Below are 23,254 nucleotides of genomic sequence, written 5' to 3'. Positions count from 1 at the left end.
ACCAGAGATACATTCATTTACTGAAATGAGATTATTTGTCAATTTCAATAAAAATTTAATCTAGCATTAAGCAATCAAAGGGCTGTAGCAGAGTTGTCAATTATAGATAAAACAGATTAAATCACTTAGAATGATGAAAAGCTTTCCTGCAGTGTTACAGAATGTCACCACTCATTGTTTCAATTCAACCAATTTGTCAGTAACATGCAGCTGGAAATACATCTCCAGCTGTCATTTCTGAGAAAGGTGTGCTCCAGGGATGGTGAGGGGTTGAGTTCTGTAGTGCTGGGAGAAAGTTCTCCTTATTAAGTAAAAGGAAGGTTCCCAGGTCCCTCTGCCTAATGGCATGGCATCACTCGTGGGAACACAAAGCAGTGCCCTGAATACCGGTGGGACGCTGCCTGGTCCTTGAAGGAACCATGAGCAGACAAATGCTTCCAATTAGCAGAGGGCTCCTACCCATCAGCCCAGTGTTCACATCTGATTAACAGACATATTCACTGTATCAAGTCCAGGCAAACAAAGCCTTATTCTCCTCATATCTTTATCTATGTCGATCTAAAAAGGCTTTATTAAGACACTAACTGTAAGACCACACTGAAGTGTATATAAAAAAGGGGAAGGGTACTGTATTGCCCCTTTGTTTCCTTCCAGATGAGATTTTTTGCCAAAGGCCTAAATAAAATTCATGCATTTTGATTGGCCTTCTTGAACACATTCTGAAGAGGTAAGAGCTGAGAATCTGCCAGTTTTTAATGACAGCATGCTTCTTTTTTTGCTTGTCTTGAGTAGTTTGAGTGAAGTGGATGAATAAAAGTCCCTTGTGCTTCCCAAAAGTGTGGTATTGTACTTCTGATGGCACAGCTGCCCCTCTCAGGAAATGTCACCTGGCAGGCAGGTTAACACAGGTTCCTTCTTTCACCTCCACTCCAACTATTTCATGTCTTTTACTGCTCTGTTTTTAAATGTTAATAATTTTCTGTCCTAATGCTTTCCAGTCTTTATTGTTAATGAACTTCAGCAGTTTGAGAACCGAATTTGGATTTTAACTATACTAAACGGGTCCAAGTAAATATCCACATTAAGGAAGTCCAATTAGGTTGTCTAAATTGTTTATGTCCAATAGAAAAAGTTGCGACAGCAAAAAAACAAACAAACAATAAACTATTGATAGCCAAAATATAAAAAAGTGATTTGAGAATTTATTGTTTACCTGAGTGCAATATGTTAGAGCTGAGCTTCAGAGAACTTTCCTTTACACAGTGTTATGGTCCATTACCTGACAATGTATGTCACATTGCAGCAGTTGCAGTCTGTGCCAAAGCATTTACCTGAATTGAATGGAAGAATTCCACACACAGTGCTCACAAACATATGTTCTTGCATGGAATATTTAAATGGTTAATAATAAAAATTACAAAACACTCATGTTTTAACAGACAATTCAAATCAGTCAATGAAGCTCTGAATCCTTGTTTAGCTGAGACCTTGATCTGAATGGAGCAGTCACTTGTTTAGTGCATTTACAGATTGCATTGACCGGCTATGCAATTTTATTTGTGGTATTGCTTCTCTTGTGTATTTCATATTTCTGAATAAACCATGTTTATCTCTTTAGCTTCAGGTTAATTAATTTTAATAAAGACATTCTAGAAACACATTAATTGAAACACATCTTCACATCTTCTCAGCCACAGAAAATCAGTTTTTGAGCCTCTTAGCGATATTTGTAATTAACAATTTGAGTGGAAGTAAGTAGGCATTCAAGGAGGGAGGAAACATAAAGAGTTGTAGTTCACAAAGAGCAATTATCCCAGCCTGACTAAAGTAATTAAAGAAGACGAACAACTACAAGGGGTGAAGCATGGGATTATAGTGTATGCTGGTGTGAAGAGAAAATAGATGCTGAAAATCCACAGGCCAAAATTATTTAATTAACAAACTGTGATGAAAAAATAGAAAAAAAAAACCAAGCTTGTTAAGATGTGAAGATGTTCATGGCGTGATCTAACTGGGTGTAGTAAGGCATAATCACAGAGTCTGAATGCTCGTCATTACGGGGCAAGGAGTGTCAGGTTGTGGTTTTAAAAACCATAAATAAATACGCTGATGAAACCACTGATTATGTTCACTTCTATACTCTGAGATCAATTGAAGATACATTCAGGCAGCACAATGCCATTTGACAACATGTCACATATCTCATTTTTAATGATGCCGATGCCTGCAGCACAGTGATGCAAATCTATCTCCACACAAGGGGCTCTACGACTCACTTGACTCTTTTATTTTATATAAAAGGTGTTTCTGCTGCATTGCACTGATCTGATAAAATGTGTTAAATATTGTTTGTACACTTTTCAAAGGTTGTGGCTTTATTGCAGGCAAAGCCAATAGAAGGTATGGCATTAGACTGCTGACAGGAATATTAAGTGAGGCAGCCTGAGCAATATAGAATATAAATTAGGTTATTTTACACTGCAGAGCTCTGCAAACCAATGCACAGACTTCTCTCTTTGTAATAAATCATTCCCATTCAGACAGCCTCTACTCTTAGGGCATTGTTTAATACTATCTGCAATAGAGAGGAGAAATAAATTGGTTTACACTGCAAAAAAAAGGTGCTGCAGTTGGAATGCATGATATGATGATGAAAGATAGAATATACGTGACTTATTGATGATAATGAACTTGCAGATGGGAGAATGTTGCATGGAGGGTGTCATGAGGGAGTAATATTAAGAGGCGAAACTGGAGAGAAATCCCAAGTAAGCAGTAAATGTAGCAGAGTAAGATTTTCGGAAATAGTATTTTAGTCCCTATCCGCCCCTTCCAGTGGAATGACATAAAAATGCAATTTATTTCTAAACCTCACCCCACAATACTGCTTGTGCCATGGTGAGATAAATATTTTGTCAGAGATGCTGAGGGCTAAAGATGAAGTGACAATTACTTGCCTGAAGACACAGTTCCTGCTTCCTTTCTTGTGGCAGAAACAACCTTCAGTGGATCACTTTTTCATTGATTTGCAGATACACATGGGTTGCTACGGGTTGATGCAGGATCCCTTTAATACAATGTCTTCTGAATCTCATCTGACTTTTATCTAACAACTTTCTCTGTAAATGTGTTTCTGTGAATGTCTGAGCTTGAACATTGTGTAATGTGACATTTGAGACTACTTATCAAATGAATGTGGCAAGGTAGATGTGATCTGCTTTATTATGAGACTTCTATGTCTGTAGCCTTAATCCTGAAGGACCTCCATTCCTGGTTACAAATGTGTTTTCTCCTGCTGAACAGACACGGGAGATTCCAACCACTTTATGCAGGGAAATGAAAATTGGCTCCAAAATGATGTGTTACCTTTGGATTTGGTGTAAAGAACACAAAAAATTACACCGATCACCAATGAAATAAAATGTTTCATTTCTTTTTTAGTTTTTATTAAATATGAATGTTGAACTGTTTGGAATGTAGATTCATAGGGTCTACACTTTAAATGAAAAAAAAAAGAAAGAATTATATCTGTTGATTGCTTATTTTTAAATGAATAAAAATCAAAACAGAACCACACTTACGTTAATGACACACCGATGCACTTCATTGTAATCAAAAGTCTGACACGCCACTTTATGCTTGATTACTTTGTGTCACAATCCGCTCCTGGTTTTCCTCTCATCTGCCCAGCTCTACCTGCCTTCCACTCCCACCTCATCAGTGCAACTGCCTCCACCTGTGTTTCCTCACCTGATTATCACCTGCCTGCTCAGTACATATACCCTCCTATTCCTCTCAGTCTCTGCCAGATTGTCTTTGTATCATGCATAGCTCTCTCGCGTTGATCTCCGGACTGCTTCCTCGGTTTCGGCCCTGCCTGTCTTCAACCAGTCTTCCTCGTCGTCTCTGCCCCGGTATACTGACCAGCCTTCTGTCCTTGACTACTCTGCCAGCTCGTTCCTTGTCTGCTACCTGTCACCTGGGATTCCTGTTTACTGAGACTGTTTTTCTGGAATATTGCTGCCATTCCGTGTGAACCTCAGAATAAACTGTTGGACTATTCCTGATCTGGTCTCAGTCTGTGCTGTACTTGGGTCCTACCTCTGACCCGTTACACTTTGTTTTATTTCCATTAAATTCCTCAGTTAACTTGACCAGTAGTTAACATCAAATGGCACAATATTCGCAGTTCAGCATTCAGGGGTTAATGCTTCCGGGCAGAAACCTAACCTGGCCTACAATGGTTCATTATTTAGAGTCTACAGGTGGAAAACCCTGTAGATAATTAAAGAAAAATATATTAAAATACTGGCAGACATTTTTTACAGGTTGTTTAGAGTATTCTTTGCTGGCACTAACTTCCAACTTGGCCTGAATTTCTGGCAGTCTCCATGCGCATCAATACATTGTGCGCTCGTTCTCAGCTAAGAAGTTCACAGAGATGTGAATAAAAGAAGGACAAAAATGCTGCAGACAATGCATTGACAGAAAAACCCACATGAAGTCCAACATATGGCTTTTGATACAAAAATTTTAATCTATGGGGTGTTAACAATACGCTGCTTGGCGTGGGTTGCAGCAGATAGGGGAACTAATGCTGCATGCGATCAATGTTATCTACAAACGTAGATACTTGTACTAAAATACTAAAAAAAAGTACGAGGTTTGAGACACAGTTTCATGACGCACTGTACCTGTTCAGTGATAGTGTGCTCCAGGTTGCTCAGTTATTTCTCTAGTAATGCAGCATTTGCAATGTACTACATACAAGCAAAAGGATAATACTGTACACCCCCAGCATCAAATGCTATTGGAAAGGTTTATTGAGGGAGAGTTCTGTAGTTTAGCTTTTACCATCCAAAACAAAACCTAAGAATACACACTTACCAGCCACGTTACAACTGTGAGTTTTTGAAAACAATGACAAAAGTTATTTTCCTGCAGGTTCGCAGCTTCAGCTTTAAAGGTGACTGCTATTTAAATCATTAAGGATCGATACTGCAACTAGTATGACCTTGCTACTAGTATAATTGTTCGGGACTTGGACCCTCTCCACTCAACAGTACATATAGTAGATGACAGCGATGCATGGTTTCTTCTATTCTACTGGTATGGAAATTTCAACCCCAGGCATCAATATTAACATTCATTCATTTTCTCTAACCACTTCATCCGTTTGCGGGGGTCGCAGGGAGCTGGAGCCTGTCCCAGTTGACTAAGGGCGTGAGGTGGGGCAAGTTTAATTAATTGCCCTGTTTGGGATGGCCAATTGTTTTTGGAGGTGGGAGGAGGCCAGAGAACCCGGAGAAAAACCACACAGACACGGGGAGAACATGCAAACTCTGCACAGAGCGGAACTCGAACCCGGAACCACTTTGCTGTGCGGGATAGCGCTACCCACTGCGCCACCGTCCCACACCAATATCAATATAACTTCTATAATTTTTTTGCCAAAAGGATTAGTATGTTCAAACTATAGTTCAACGATAAACATCAACTTTTCTAATTTGAAAAGACTGTCCCTGGTAAAATTGTAGTCAAGGAATAAGACACCTTTTTTGTGCTATGAATGTAGCACAAAAATGATTTATTTACATCATATGTGTGGTATCAGCATGTTTGAGATAATACAATAAAAAACAAAGCAACAAAAAAGCAGTTCCACAAAAGCCGAGGCCCTGAACACTCACTCACTGTATCATGAAATATAATTTTCTACTGTATGAAACAGCATATACTCGCTGCTTCTCACAATTTAAATTGTGCCCTGATGATGATATAAAATTGCTCGATTTCTCCTGACGGACAAAGCTTTGGTGCAATATATGGTTATATCTTTCTCTGAGGTAGAAAAACCCCTAATTTAGTCTGCAATAAAGTGGCTAAGAGAAGCTGATTCTTTCTAGAACATTAATCATAAAAATTTAATGGATATCAAATATTTAATACAGTAGAATGTACAACTTGTATTACTATGGCTCTCACCAAATCGATCATGTAGAGGAAAATCCATAATTGAAATTATGCTAGCAAGGGCAAATCATTAAGTTTTCTATTCGCCTTCATGCTTCAGGAAAATGAAATACACACCCTGTCAATGATGTATGGGCTATTAGAGGCAGGAATAAATGATTGCTGTCCCTTATAAAAGTGAGTGCTTGAATGTATTATAAAATTAAAAGTGTGTTACGGATTCTCAGATACAGTTTCAGATTTAAAGCAGAGTAACAAAGTAGATGAATAAATAATATCTTGGCCTGTAACCTTATTAATATCAGTATATTTCCTGCATTGACTAACATACATACTAATACACTAACATACCAACATAATTCAACCGGTCCGTACTTCCTGAATATACACAGATTTCATGTAGGAAATAACTGACAAAAATATTGAACTTTTCAATACTTTTATAAATTTGTGAGCTGCACCTTTATAACTGGTTCACCTGTGTTACAAATCAGAAGACCTTTAGAATAGAAGTAAATATGGTTAGCTTCTATGTCTTTCCTCTTTGGTACTGTGATATGGATTGAGGCCATTCCCTTTTGGAGTTCTTCCATTCATCTATAGAGTACATACAGTACCTCCCCCTCTATGTTAGTTGCTCTGGTTCTCCTTTGATCTGTTTATGGTCTCTTGAAAGACTGAGATACTTCAAACAGGAAGGACCATGAGTCGACCGGGATGCTCATACAAAAGCAGGGCAGAGATTTTTTTTTTTCTTACCATCTCATCGATTTGATAAAAGTGATCGATACTCTTAAATAATGTATCATATCATGTTACTCTTTTTGGGGTTCTGGGCATCAGGTGCCTCTTCATGGTTTTAAAGGAGATGTGCTTTTCACTTTAATGAGTGTGGACGGTCCTTTCAGAGCATACAGCACAGTACCCAAGATGAATTATGGATTAGAACTACAAAGGGTTCATATAGAAAGCACCTGATCAGATTATCAAACCTTTATCATCAGATGTATGTTTGATTGAAGTCAGGATTACGCTACATAAATTTTGATTCAATTTCAAAATGATGTACAGTATTTCACTAATAAGGACACTCTGATCTTATAGGATCTTTTTGTCTTAAATCTCAAATAGGAACAGAGTTACATTTGATGGTCTTGATGGTTAAACAATCTTTGGCTGAGGAAAAACTCAGTTTTATTCCAGAGTGCTGTAAAGTTACACAAAGAATTAATATAAATAAGGGGCAGCTAATGTGGGTGATATCTGCGACTCAGCTGTCAGCACTGCTTAAAAATGACATTTTTAGTCACTGTTGCAACAACACATATTCCAACATGGCGGCATGGTGGCGCAGTAGGTAGTGCTGTCGTCGCACAGCAAGGCGGTTCCGGAGGTACATCCCTCTCTGTGCAGAGTTTGCATGTTCTCCCCGTGTCTGCGTCGGTTCTCTCCGGGTTTTCCGGCTTCCTCCCACCTCCAAAAACATGCACTTCAGGTTATTTGGCCATCACCAATTGACCGTAGGTGTGAGTGTGTGCGTGCGTGTTTGTCTTTGTCTCTGTGTGGCTCCATGGCGCACTGGCATCACGACCGGAGTGTCCCCTGCCTCACGCCCCAGGCAGCTGGAAAAGTGTCCAGCTCCCTGTGACCCACGACAGTAGATAATGCGGTTAAGAAAATGGATGGATGGATGGGTGGATGGATGGATGGATGGATGGATGGGTGGATGGGTGGATTTAACATCAGTCATAGTAAAGACAATACCACTTCACCAAGATTAGAGAGTTATTGTCAACAGAAATAAAATAGTTCCATTGAGTTTCACTCAATGGCAGATTAGCAGATTACAAAGTCAAGAAAAAAAGAAGAAGACAACACTACTATAAGATCCGTACTTAATATATTCATAACCTACTGTATATAGCTGAAGTGTCACAGACAAAAGAAAAGAAAACTGGCTAACATATTAACTGTTTAAAATTAGCTGTGATTGATGTAAATGAAAGTCTCATCAACTCCTATTACTTTGTCTGTTGTTGTCTTATTTCATTAGAATGAGTAAGAAAACATGACAGAAGGAGAGGAATGTGATCACAATCAGCAAACAAGACAATTCAAACACAAAGCAGAGAGAAATTCAAGTTATCTAATGGTGCTGCTGGTACAAGGTCAAAAGCTAAATGAATTCTGCAACTGTCATTGAAACTGGTGGGAAAATTCCTTCAAATTAATCTCAAACATTTGCAGAAGATGAAATAATGTATAAAACACGCTGTAGAAGAAGTTGCAAAGAAATACAATCAAAGTTGGCATGAAGGTCCACACAAGATAATATGCCAGAAATACACAAAATGAACGGCTGTTCTGCAAAGAGATGCTGCCAAAAATGAACAAAACAATTCACACAACAAAACAAATGTAGAAACTTATCCTATAGTATTGTCAATTTCAGATCTGCTCCACTCCTAATAATAACATCAGTGTTTATTGCACTTTCATTTTATCCTTTTGCTTTGTTGCACCATTTTAAGATAACAACATCTCCTTTCACACAATAAGTTGACACAGGGAGTGTGACACAGAGGAATCCTAACTAAGGCTTTACTAGAAACCCCCTGAAGTGCAAATCATAGGCTGTGGTTGTGATAAAAACGACATATGAGTGAACTGTGAACCAAACTTTAGAAAGTTTCATCTTATAATTTACAAAGCAACAGCAGTGTTTCTAAAGGTGTCGTTAAAATCAACTAGTGTGTAAATATAGTTGGATTGAAAAACAGTTTTATTAAAATATTACTCTCATATACCACAATTACTGTCCCTCACTAATATCAGGATTGTGACATAGCTTGTATATGAACATTTAGGGGAGATGGGGGAATGTTGGCCTGTAATAACTTCTAAAGCTTACAGTTATTATCCCTACCACAAAGTGGATGGTGGTGGTGGTGGTGGTGGTGGTGGGGGGGGGTGTATAGGAATGGGTTCCATGTGTGGGTAAGCATGTGGGGAAATGTGTATGAGACACACTTTAAACTGGACAAAAAAAACAACAACTCTAAAATAGTACAATGAAATTTTGTGGAGAGCTTTAATGTAGACTGCAGAAGATTTAGTTAAAAAATAAAAGACTAGAAAAAAAAACTTCTAGTGGACTTCATTCAAAATTTGTCTCTTGCCACAGAGTATTGTGTATTTTAACATTAAAAATTGGAGAGGGAAAATTGGTACACTCTCTAATCTTTCAGGTTAGATGTATCAAAATAGCCATATGGCACTACTCATTTCAAAAAATTATCTTGCTTTACATTTCACTTGGAATTTCAAATTAAGATATGCATATATAGTATAGCTGTAGTTTCCTCACAGCAAGAAGGTCCTCAGTTCAAATCCACCTTAGGACCAGAGACTTTTAATGTTTCTTAACAGAAATTGTTGATTAAGTAAATCAGTGTTCTCAAAATGAATAATAATAAATGGCCAGTGTTTTCATGGTGAATAAATAAATACTTTCCTCTCCACATTTACACAATTGACTGCATTTATTGTGACATTTTCACTTTACACATCTACAATCATTTAACTTTTTTCATAAATCTTCTCTCACCAAAGTATACGTGATAGAAACCAGCACAGTGTAGCTGAAGATATGGATGACGGACTCTTCTTTGTGTGCAAGACATTCTGTAATTGGTTTACTTGTTTTTGAGAGAGGGCTAGTAATGATTGATGCAGACCAACGGCTCTGTGTACTGTGCATAGCTTGTAAGCTCTCACCATAGTTTATTTTCTGTGCACACTACACCAAGATGTCTTGGAAAGCACAATGTAAATGATTGTATCTCCAGGGCAGCAAGGAGTATATTTAATAAGAATTCTACATCGCTCCAATGTCACTTTTAATGTAATAGCTGCAGCAGGATGGTCCTTGGATTATATCCTATAAAGCTGTTGGAGCTACAATTGTTAACTGGTTTTCCATATACTTATGCAGGGAACGTGCATAGCAGGTAATTCACTTAAGTGATATTCCATGTACTTCTATGTAAACGAGTCATAGAATATGAATGAAGTGTATATAGCACATGTAAACTCTAATCAATCTAGTCGTAATTTTAAGCCCAAACCACCCATTTCCGATCTCTCATCATTGCTGTATGAAAATATTTCTCACATCTCTCTGACTTGCAGTAGATTTATGGGGGTTGGTCATTTATCAACATATTCAGAATTTGAAAAATAATATATCTTTAGTCTCAATGACCACAGTGCTTGAACATGACAAAGTGACAATGATGTACTGTTGTCCTCTCTAACACTTAAAGAACTGCAGGAACAGTAATTATTTCAGAAAGATAGATCTGTAGCAGCATCACGTCAGCATGGGATGGCAACATTTGGATTCTCTAAAGCAGCATGCTTCCTTCACATATAGAGTACTTGATTTCATAATATATTGATTTCACGTCTGGCACTGTCAGTAAGAGAGCTGTGTGAGGTGAGCCAACCATCTGTCAGTCAGATGAACACAATGACAGCAGATCAAAAGTATACGGCGTGTATAAAAGCACATTCTAGGCATCGCACTGTGAGGCATTTGATAGATGAATAGGAATATTTGATTAAGCTACACATTTTTGAACAGATAATTCAGGCAGTGGCATGCACTTCTTATGATCATTTTCAGATTTATCCTACATGTGTATTTTTTTAATTTATTTATTTTTTTTTGTGTGTGTTCATCTTTTTGGTCTGTTATCTTCCATGATGCCTGTACCTGGAATTGAAAGGATTGGCACAGTGCAAAAACTCCATATTGGAACCAGCCCAAAAAATGCGATCGTATTGGAATTATTAAATACATTTAATGTTCATTCCGATTATTCTTCCCTACATTTCACTCAGGATCATTTTCCTTTGCAGCATCCCTGCTGGTATGTATCCTCTACACCAACATTAAAGTTGTTAGTTCAGCATAGTTTTGACCGTAGGTAAATCACTACAAGAATATCTGCAGATTTTTAATGAAAGAAGCCAGTTTAGTGTTACAAGACAAGTGGCTATGAAATTAAACTACATTCCTGTCCACCCTTTATCAGTGAAGCAAAGAATGTCAATAAAGTGAATGTCTTATGTTGTGAAACTTCCTGTTATGTCAAATAAACAAGTAAATAAATGAGTAACCAAGTAAACAAACATAATTTAGCTAACCTGGTTAGCAAGCTGCTGGCTATTCACCCCCCCCCCCCACCGTCCCACAGCAACAGATCAATCCGTCCTTTCAAACAAGAATACCGCTGATACTAATGTTTAAGTTTAGAGTTTGACAGCGTGCATTTTTGTTGTATATGTACTGTACACACACACACACACACACACACACACACACACACACACACACACACACACACACACACACACACACACACACGCACACGCACGCTCATATATATTCATATATATGAAAACAGAGAAAGATATATAGATACAGGTAGATAGACAGATAGACAGACAGACAGACAGACAGACAGACAGTCAGACAGACAGACAGACAGACAGACAGACAGACAGACAGACAGACAGACAGATAGGTAGATGGGTGAGTATGCGGTAGGTAGGTAGGTGGGTAGGTAGGTAGGTAGGTAGATTTAATCAATGTCTAGTGAAAAATACAGTATACTATAGTCGTTGTGGTTCAGGAGGTAGAGCAGTTTCATGGATGATTAATAATGACTTGCAAACATAATACATACACATTCTGGGGCAACAGGACATGTAAATCAGAATGAAGAATAAGGGGTCCACAGGAGGCTCTCAGAATTTACTGGGCTGGTATGCATTTATGGAATTCAGTGTTAGGCATAGTGTAGCAGGAACAGCTGTGAGCTGTTTTCTCTGCTTTACTGATTCACCCTGCACTAAATCTTTCATAAATGTTCAGCCAGTATTGTATACCGCAAATGTTCTCTAGCATTGCAATTTAGACGGCTAAAATCAGCCGAGGCGGATCAGAGCTCATAACATGAGTCAATACTTCAGTGCTGCATTAATAATGAAAAGCTACAAACAGGAGGTTAAGGGCCTCCTGATACATGGCCTTGCTTTATGTACCGTCACTCTATCCCCCATGTATGGCATCTTGCACAACCTTTAAACATTGCACAAAACATCTAAAGCTCTGCATTCATGAAGTGAGCTTCTTCAGTAATCACTCACAGGTAACATGTCCAATAGTTCCTTTGGTCAAAGCATTTAAATCTGACATGCCCCACATATGGACAATACTGGTGATAGATTTTGTATTAGAATAAAGTGCACATCAATATGTGCATTATATTCAATAACTTAATGTGCACCCTGCCTGTATTCTACTGCTTTTAGAGTACAAGGACCTCAAACAAATGGAATAAGCTACCTACAGTCTTTCAGGATGGCTTTCCCTAGTGACCAGATTTCATCTCCTTTAACGGAGCCATTAAGTACTGGTGACAGAGAAATGAATTCCCTCTGTGGTGAGAGCAGCTTCTCATTGGCAATCATTAGTTTAGCACTCCATAATCACCCCTTCGTGCTGTGTGTTCATCAGTAGGCCTGCTCTGCTGGTGCAGAGACTGAGGCCACCATCATCAAGGGCAGAATGTGAAAATTGCTTCATAAAACAAAAGTAATACCCAATAAAATAGGTAAGCAACTGGCACTAACACCATAAACCTGACAGATTACCATGAAAGTGCATGGCAAACACATTGTTATTCCTCTGAAATAATCCAAACCTTGTAGTGCTGGTTTAACTTTAGACTTGAGGGTCTCATCTATACACTAAGATGAGGAAAGGGGCTCAAAGATGAAAGGTTAGTCAGTAAATCAAATTTTTCTATTAAGAGCTCATGCTAGTAGTTGGAGAATAATTCAGAAAGGGAGGAAGAGAGAGAGAGTCATTTAATGTTTGTGGTTTTAAAACTTCTAGGGGAACAGGAGTAATCTGTCTTCATTGATGGTCTGATATGATGAGGCAGCCTGAATGGTAATTAAGCTTGAGATGTTGCCTAAATTGCCCAACCCATCCTTTGAGATAGTAACAAGCTCCAACAGCAAAAAAGCGATGTTAAAGTTAAGACCTGCCATCCTATACACTCCCCGTATGATATTACTCTGCCATTAACTTAGAAATTCTATTTGAACTCAGATTAATCCAACATTAAAGGTTTTTTTTCCAATCCCGTCTTGGCCACTGATGCTGAAATATTTTTTAACCTAAGAGGCAGGCAATAATTTTTTTTTTTTAATTAAAATGACATGAGCTTGGATGATTCATTAGGCTTTAAATCTTTGAAAATTATTTACCATAAAAAAACAATATGGTACCAGTTTGAAAATAAGACATTTCATTTTCTTTCCTCCTAGAAGTGGACATTATATAAATAACAATTCATGTTTGAACACTAAAATTGGATGTTGGATGTTGAAGCTCAAGACAATATTGTCAAACAGTTTCTTGTAGGTACATTAGATAGCTGTCAAAATAAATACAATAATTAAAAAAACCCTTCTGATCTGTATTTGATGATCTGAAAATGTATATACACATATGTGTAACACATTACATATAACATTTACCATACTGTGAAGATGATGCATTTAAATGAATTCAAATTTAGTTTGCAGGAGTGTGTTTCATGATGAGGATGACACATTTAATATAAATTTGGCTCAAACGCATGAAAGAAATTGCCTTGGGAACAACACTGTCTCTACACATGTCAAAATATTCATTATAAATTCATTACAAATGTCATCATGTCGGCAGATGGTATAATGAAATGCATAATGATACAGTTGCATTTTGCACTCATTTTGCAAATCTTTATTGCTTGTTTCTCTATCAATTAAACAATTTTTAAAAAAATGTTTCCATTAATAATATTTTTTTGTGCATTTCAGTTAGTCATTTGTAAGTTGTTAGATTCTAATAATTATGGGTTGCTTCTAAAACATCCTGTTCAAAGTTCTTTGAATGAAATGGAGCAGCCTTATGTGGGTGACATGAAAGATGCTGTATTAACACTGATGCCTCAATCTATTCAAGAGCTTTTGTTGCACTCTGAATTGAGTTATCTTGGTACAATTGCTGTCTAGTCAATGGCTGAGGAGTTGAATTTCAAGCCTGAAGTGCTGCCAGTATCTAGGAATCAGAAGAAAGAGCAAGGGAGAGAAAATAAAGGAGAGAAAAACTGAAAAGTTAATGAATGTATCGCTACACTTCTTGGCCCACACTGCAATGAGCACACACACACATATATTTTTTTTTTTAAAATAATGCTTGAGAATTTTTTTGACAGCCATGTCAAAACCCAAAGCATTCCAGTACTGGACTGTAGTCATTAAATCCCAGTATCATGACTGATGGTTTTTATGTAGCCCATCCCTCCTCTGTATGTAAAGCAGTGATTACTAGATAAGTTACAAATTGTATGATTTTCTGCATTACACCAAGAACTGCTAATTCGTGGAAAGATATCGTGAGCAGCTCACAACTAAATAGCTCAATAGAGAAGATTGTCCTCTTGACTCTGTCAGGCTCCAATTGGTTCCAACTTTTAGATAATGGGCAATCAATGCTCTATTTATTTGGTCATGTTTTGGCCTAGAAGTTGAATTTTGTTACCGAACACTATTATTGTACTTGACTGTGAATGCAAAACATGTTAATTATTGCTTGTGTTGTTTATGTGCTTTACTTGGGGCATGCCAAGTGTCCCTCCTACATGGCATCAAATCTTTCTGCGGCTCATACTTGTCATTGTTCTGTCACATCAGTCTGAGTCAATTTTCGTTGGTCCTGCTGCCAGCCATCACAGATTGGTTAGACTATGTTACACAGAGCCAAACACAAAGACTGTCTTCTCAGAAATAAATATTCTAAGAAATGACCCTCAATTTGGTTGTGTTGTCATTAAGTCTGGAATGAAGACAATATGGGTCCATTTGGTAGTACTTGTCTGAAATGCCATATGTTATCACTGCAAGCAAGCTGTAATACGTTTTTCAATATTGGTATCTAAAACAAGCCTTTTGTTCCACCACATTTCATCTTCATTGCGATGGAATTACATAAAGTAACCAAGCCAATTTCAAGCTTCAAGCTCCAATGTAAATGTGAATCAATTTTGCCAATACAATAAATTCATCTCGTGCTATACAGCGATATGTGAAATACTTCAACTGAATAGACTGTGGCTTGGTTTTGTTTTTTGTCAGAATGTGCTACATTCATTTAGAAATCACATCTGATGCAACTATGGGATGCATGAAATGAGTTTCATTGTATTAAACAAGTGGACAGTAAGTTTAGTTTTAACAGTAAAAATCAATGAAAATTGCTTGTAGATCTGGCTTGTCTTCAGCTAAACCCTATACTATCCTGTCTGTGTCACCTGGGGTTAAGGATTGCTACCAAGAGCTCAACAGCCCCCCTCCCCCCACTCCAGACTTGGCCTTAGTCATGCCTTAAGTGGAAGTTATCATAATACAGTACATTCAACAACTTTCTTTATACCTCCCATGGCAAAATTCTTGCCTTAGAAATGGGATTGTACAATATTTATATGTCAGTACAAGATTAAGATTTCTGATGATAATGATTGCCTGACTTTTCCTCCAGTACCATTAAATGATTCACATGTGTCTTGAGGAAGATGTCACAACTTTTAGATGGATTACAATAAAATTTACCCTCAAGGTAACAACTGACAGTTCTGGCGATCACATCTAACTTTGAGATTAACTCTACAGGTGCTACTTAAGTATATGGAGTAAATTAAATGACTCCAGCAGGCATGAATTTGCTCCAGTGAAGAGCTGAGTCACCTCATGGAAAAAGTATTGCTGGTTTTATAAAAGTAAGAACATCAAATGACATGATTTTGTACTGTGGTATGAAATCACAAGCTGAAAGCACAATTAAGAAGTACAGTAACACTCCCATACACATACATAACAGCTTAAAGTTTGAGATTTAAGGAGCTGCATGGACTACATACATGTACCCAAAAGCAAAAAAAAAGGAAAAGAAAAGAAAAGCCTTTATTCTTGTTATTTTGTAAAAATATCTCACAAACGTAATGATGATGTATGTCTGATACATGTTTGAGCCTATATAAATTCACCCTTTATACACAAACTGTGATTTTGAAAAATTGTGATTGGTTCTCCTGACAAAGTTGTTGCAGGTCAAGTTGTATTTCTTATGGTTACGAGGCAGACTGACACTAGAGGTGAAATTAAAGGGCAAACCAGCAGAGCGTGACAGAAGAGCTGTGAAAACTGAACTCGGAGTATTGCTTTAGAGCTGTCATGTAAAGGGACACACAGTACAGTACACCCAAGCTTCTTCAAAGGGGCTGCTGAAGGTAAATAATTCAGAAAGTGTGGCCAGGTATACATTACGGGGAGCTTTTCTCTTTCTGATTCTGTCAGTGTTTTGTTCCTACCATGTTTCAAATTATACTATATACACACACACACACACACACATACACACACACACACACACACACACACACACACACACACACACACACACACACACACACACACACACACTACTCTTTTTGGAGAAGTGGACTTGTCTGTCTCCTAACTGAATTTGTAAACAAGGCTGTACAGTGATGAGATGTTGTTGAGGTAGGGCCAGAGGCCTTGAGGTAAAATGGTAGAGAATGAGAACATGGAAGTTATATAGCAGTGACTCTGTCCTCCCTTCACAGTATTGAAAGTTGTTTTGTTGAGACCTTGGATAAAGATTGATAGGTCCCAGTCAGTTGTCATGCACACTACAATGCATTTCCACATTGTCTTTGCTTTTCACAATTGATTCTTGAATTGGCATCTGGAGTTTTCTTCATCACCAATATCCTTTATTGATTTGCCTTTTAAATAGAACTCGGAGGTAAACCCTGAAATTGACATAACTCTTGATGGTTCTAATATAAATCAGATTAGAATTATAAAAAATGTGAGGTAACATAACTAAACACAATGCAACACAATGCCATGCAAAACAAATAAGTCACTTCAATACAACACAATGCAAAATAATGGACTCAAAAGGAAATATATATACAACTATGTGTATCTTGCAGCTGATTAGGAAAAATTCGGTCCAATCTCAGTCTGTCTAAAGACTCAAAGCAGCAAAGACGTTCTGTCACCAAAGACTCTGCCATACTAATCATCACATATCATTTAAACAGCCGCGTTTACTTCAGCCATAGTTGCATTACTAAAAGCCACAGTTGCTCATAGTGCTTATTCAACTTATTAGTTTCTTTCGCTTTTTGCGGCTCATGAGGGTTGCTGGAGATTATCCGGGTGGATTTACGGGCGAGAGGCGGGGGACACTCTGGGCATGACGCTGGTGCACTGCAGAGCCACACGAAAGACAAACAATCACACACTCACACTCATACAAGTAATTTGGAATGATTAGTTCACCTGAAGTGCATGTTTCTGGAGGTGGGACTAAGGCGGAGAACCCGGAGACAACTCACACAGACATGGGGAGAACATGCAAACTCCACACCAAAAGGACTCAAATCCTGAACTTTACAGCTGTGAGGTGACAGCGCTACCCACTGCGCCACCGTACCGCCCATATGATGCTTATTGGTAAAATCAAAATGCTTAAGTTGGTGGACATGTTAAACCCACCTGTGAAAAATCAACATACTAGCATAGCAAGAAATGAAATGAGAACATGAAATGTTTTGTTCAGTGTGATCATTTGAATATTATTTACTGATAGACCAGTCTGTGTAACACTATGTTAAATGTTTTTGGGGTTTATTCTTACTTTAATTCCATCCTTTTCACATAAATTACTGATTTCAGAAAGACCATTTTATAATATGCATTTGAATGCTAGAATTCTAGCAGCAAAAGTAAAGATGGGCCTTGTGAAAATGAAAATATGACTTTGTAATACTTTTGTTTCAAGATAATATCTTAAGAGTTTTTATCTTGCCATAAAAACAGAACAAATATCACCCAGGAGATTCTGATTGTAGCCAGTAGAACATTAGTGTGACCTCTGTGCTGTAACTCTACTGTTCCATTAGGTGAAAAACTACCCTGCCTAAACAAAATTAAATTTTCTCCACTCATACTCTCCATATTAGCAAAATGCATTATCCCTGCAAGGTCAGCAGTCATATAGCTCAAGCCTTCAACCGCTTACTTCACAGTACCTTTATTTTGGCAGTACCGGTTGAGTGATTGCAGTGACTGTCAAACAGTAAATGCCATTAAACTCTTATTAGCCTTTACTGTGCTTGTTAATCCCTTTTCCCATTTCGTCGCTGTTAAGCTGAATACACAGTTTTGCTATACTAAATTTATGGCCTGATTGGCTTCAGAAACAAAGAAGTAAATCACAATTGGCAGTTTGCTTTAGCCTGAGAAGAGTGTGTTGCTGATATGCTTCTTGTTAAATAAATATGGTACTGGATAATGATGTGTGGGGCAACTGAAATTAAATTTAATATATTGTGGTGAGTGTTGATGTGAAAAATTGTACTTTTAAAATACCAATGTTTCAAGAAGAAAATTTCATTACTGCTTAAAAATAAATTTAGCCACCAACATGACTCCAGGGATGGTAATGTTGGTCAATGTGTTGTTTTGGTTTGGACTGAAATGTAATGGATGGATTACAGTGTAACTTTTTGAAAAATGCTGTGGTTTGCAGAGCATGAACTGAAATAGCTTTGGTGAGTCTTAAAAACTGCCATCATCAGATCATACTATTTATCTTACATTTTGGTTTCTGACAAGAAAAGGCATTCATTTGAGTTACAATACACGTCGGCTTGTTAGAATTGTCACTGTGATCATGTAAATGTAGTGACATGATTATGTCTTCCCACACGGCAGCAGGAGGACAAAACAGCAATGTAACTATTGAATTTAAGGGTAATAAAATGTTTTTTTTCCAACAAAACCATTTTTAAAAAATAAATAATTATGCATCTGTAATTATGTTTGACACAGTCCACACTTTACTTCAATAATTCTGATTAATTTTAAATAGAGACTTTGCTTGCTGTGGATGAGACCGTGACTGTGAATCATAGGATTGGTTTAATTCACCTATCACTGATCTGCCCCCCCCCCCCCCAGTTCATAACATGAACACAGAATTTAATATCATCTTAAAACAGCTACACACTCGGGACTTTGCTACGGCTGCACTTACTCTTCTTCAGATGTGCAGAGAATAATCAAGAAAATCTCATTTCACTGATTTAATTTTCTACTGTCAGAAGAAAGAGACACATCAAATTCTGCTGCTTCAAATCTCTTTAATGTCAAGTCAAAACGTTTCTTTAGGTATCGACCAGACTACAGAAGCATGCAAACACTGCACCAAAACATTTGACAGTAAAACATTTGTTCCACATGATGGTACCTATAAGATCATTTCAAATCTTATGTCTGCATAATTTATGGATTTTGTATGTATTAATATCTAATTTATTGGTCGATTCAATGTCATAAAATATGCAGTTATACTGTAATACCACTGCTGTTCAATTGTTTTGTAATTTTGAAGACATGATATTCTTTTATTTTGAATAGATAATGACAAAATAAACAGAATGATAAATGACAGCATGATCAATTCCCTTGTGTGTAAGGGATTTGGGGGTTGGGGTAGGACGCTTTCCATGCTTGACCATGTGTTGACTGTGTCTTTAATTAAGGGAGGGTGGATTTAACTGATAATGGCCAGAGTGGGAAAAGACACTGGTGTCATTAGGATAATCAGAGCTCTAAATTAGCGTTTGATGCAGTGTATCCGACAGGTGTAGTGGCAAGATAGGGGAGGGAAAGGTTCCCCCAGCATGCTCCAGCTGTGTTTACACTCTTTATATGGAACAAAAGAGCCTTGTCATACTCATCATGATTGATGTGGCTGCAAAAGAGTAGTTAGAGCATATTTACATGAAACACCAGCTTGAGGACCAAGGCAAGCAGTCTTTTTTGAGTTGACATATTTGTTCTGCACACTTCTGGCAGAGTACTTGCCAAGCAGGCATGCATCCGCACAGCAGACCGCCATTGGCGGCTCCCTGTGTGATGAAATCAGTTTACATTTCCAGGAATGGTTCACCACATCGCACAAGCCTTCAGGACACCATTCCAAACGTATTGTTTACTATCACATGTCATCTCCAAGCAACCTCTAAGCAGCGCCTCCGGGGAGATCACAATGCTCAAAACATCTCAGTGAGACATGGCCTCCTAATGTTTGTGTCACCCTTATATTTTTTTGAATTGCTGATGATAAACGATGGTTTGAGGAGGTCTTATATTTGTAATTGACAATGAGGAGCATTATAAAAGGCAATAACAGCACTCTTGACTGATCATGCTGCAGATCTCATCTGCAGCTCCTTTAAAACCATAAAGCAGCTCTGTTCTATTCTGAGGGCTTTGGATGAGCCCAGTGAGTTTGGGCTGATTTGAAGAACAATGAAGTGGATGTGCTGTTCTATAGACTAAATAATGAGGTTGTGTGCTTCAGAGAGCAGCCCTCCCCCTCTCTCTCACAAAGAACCCATCCCCCATCCCTTTTGATGGCGCTGATATATGCATACGCAACACTTTCATGGGATGCCAAGTATTGGTGGGTTAGAAGCTTGGTGCCCTATCTCTGGCTTATTTGTATTATTTCCACCTGAAATGCGTGTGGTATAAAATGTATTGACTTCAAACCTTTAAGACTTTAAATAATTACTGGTGAAAAAGTCTCTGAGCTCGTCTTATTTTAGTCCACCTGATTTGATGTGGTTTTAGCATGTTTCTGCACTCTGTGTTGATCACTCAAACATAAAAAAAGAAAAAGTTAACCTTTCACTACAATAGAGGTATGCAAGCCCATGGCCTCCGCCTGAGAAAAGGGCATTCTTTCTGTTTTAATGGCTGCCAAACCACACAGGGAATATGATTCATGTAGAGCGAGCATAGTTACAGCGGAATGTTGTCTCTCTATAACCCTGAAATACCATGGCCTTGACAGGATTCCCATGGCTATAATTAGATACTGTGGTTTGACCCACCGTGAATCAATGTCTTAAACATCTTATTCTCCTGTTTGATACTAAAAGCTTCATTGTTTCCCCTTCAGTTCATTTGGTCCAGATCAAAACTGAGCACCACAAACACAGTCCTGCTGTGATATTGTTGTGCAACGCTTAGATGGTTGCTGAATGCATTATTGTGTTCTTTACTTGTAAGACCACAATACAGATAACCATATACAGAGGAACTGTTTTTGAGGCAGACCAAGGCTTAGCCTTGAGGGCCTGCTACACTCTCAATCAAACTAATAACCAGCCAATAATGAGATCAGTTTTATGGAGAGCTGTTTCTATCAATAACGTAGTAGCTTTAGTGTGGAACATCAGCCAAATATTATTGCTCATTGTACACCCATTGTGATATGTTTTGAAAGTGAGGTCAATGTCGAAGCCTCATTGCACAGAAATGAAAATATCTTCATGAATACATGCCTCAGTGCTTATGAAAACATATAATAATAAGCCAAATTAATCTAAACAGATACATATCCCTGGAGGGTGTTTGTGTTCTGTTGACAGCGTTTCTTTAAACATGCACCCTTGGTGTTTATAATCAAGCTGACATATTCCAGTGGTATGAGTTTACTATTTCTTGATCATGACAGCAATTGTGTATGATTTGCATTTGCCACTGTTCTGGGTTGTGGCACTTCATTCTGTGTGCCTGTATAAATAATAAATAATGGTGTATGAAAAGGATACTTATTCTACTGCTTGGAGATTAAAAAGGGAATTACATGATTTTTCTCCAGAGATAAATTTGCTCCATTTAAGAAAAACTTAGCTCAAATCCGGGAGGTTTGCCCTCATAGTGTTGATCAGCTGTTTAAGGTGCATTTTATGGAGGCTTAAAACACTTTAATTGATGCTTTCTCCCAGAGTTGAATAGAAGGTCTCTAGAGTAATCAGTATGCATTAAATCTCATCTCTCCCTGTGAATATTAGCTTTCTATAGAGAGAAGGGAGAACAAAAAGAGATGCAGGTCTCTATTCATAAACACTGTGATTTCAATATAAGACAGAAAGGATTATTCTTGTACAAAGCCCTTTTTAATGCAGCTCCTATAATTACTTACAGTATTTTGGTCACGTTGTAGTGAATTCATAACTTGTGATTAATTTTTTGTTCATGTAATACAATTCTTTTTAGTAGAAAAATATATCCTCCATAAATTAAACATTTCAAATAGCCTTGCCAATTTCTTTTTGCCTCAGCGTGGGCATGAATACTGTATAAGCATGTTTTACTTGAAGAGCACAGAGAGGGAATCTGTGATTAATAGAAGAATAATGGATGTGTAATAGAAATTACATTTTCAACATTCATAATCTGCTTCTCCCTCTTTGTTCAAATACAAATGCTTCAGGCTCCAATTTTCATTTTCACTTTGAATAATGAGACAGTAAATTGAAGTGAATGGCAGGCTTAGAGAGGGAGAACTTTCAAGTTCAGTTGAAATTTATTCTGACCTTGTGTTTTTTTTTATGTCAGAAAGTCATCTGATGCAATCAAAGACTGATTCAAATGTAAATCAGAAATGTGGTGAGATCAAAGTTAATTTGACTACTGGAAGCCATTGCATCTCTATTATTGGTTAGGGATATGTGCAATACATATTGGAGTTGGCAAGTTAAGGAGAATATACAGTACGTCTAATCCATCATCTGTTGCACATGATAAAACTCACTCATAAATGATGCATAGATGTATGACTCTGTTTTTTACCTTTTGAGGATGAGACAAATCCTGCCTCAACTTTGTATGTCAACCATCAGATTTGTACCATGCCAATTAAATTACATGTGATAGAGGTTTCTTGAACTTCTTCTTTTCCTTTCGGCTTTTCCCTTCAGGCATCGCCACAGCGAAACAGTTGACTCCATCTAACCATGTCTCCTGCATCCTCTTCTCTCACACCAACTACCTTCATGTCCTCTTTTACTACATCCATAAACCTCCTCTTTGGTCTTCCTCTAGGCCTCCTGCCTGGCAGTTCAAAACTCTGCATCCTTCTACCAATATATTCACTATTTCTCCTCTGGACATGTCAAAACTATCTCAGTCTGATAGAGTTTTCTGGTACTACTGTGGAAAATGTCAGCTGATGGCTGTATGGAAAATAAGTAGAGAAATCAATTTG

Source organism: Antennarius striatus, chromosome 1, assembly GCF_040054535.1.
Source record: "Antennarius striatus isolate MH-2024 chromosome 1, ASM4005453v1, whole genome shotgun sequence".
Lineage (NCBI taxonomy): Eukaryota > Metazoa > Chordata > Actinopteri > Lophiiformes > Antennariidae > Antennarius > Antennarius striatus.
This window is presented reverse-complemented; position numbering follows the sequence as displayed.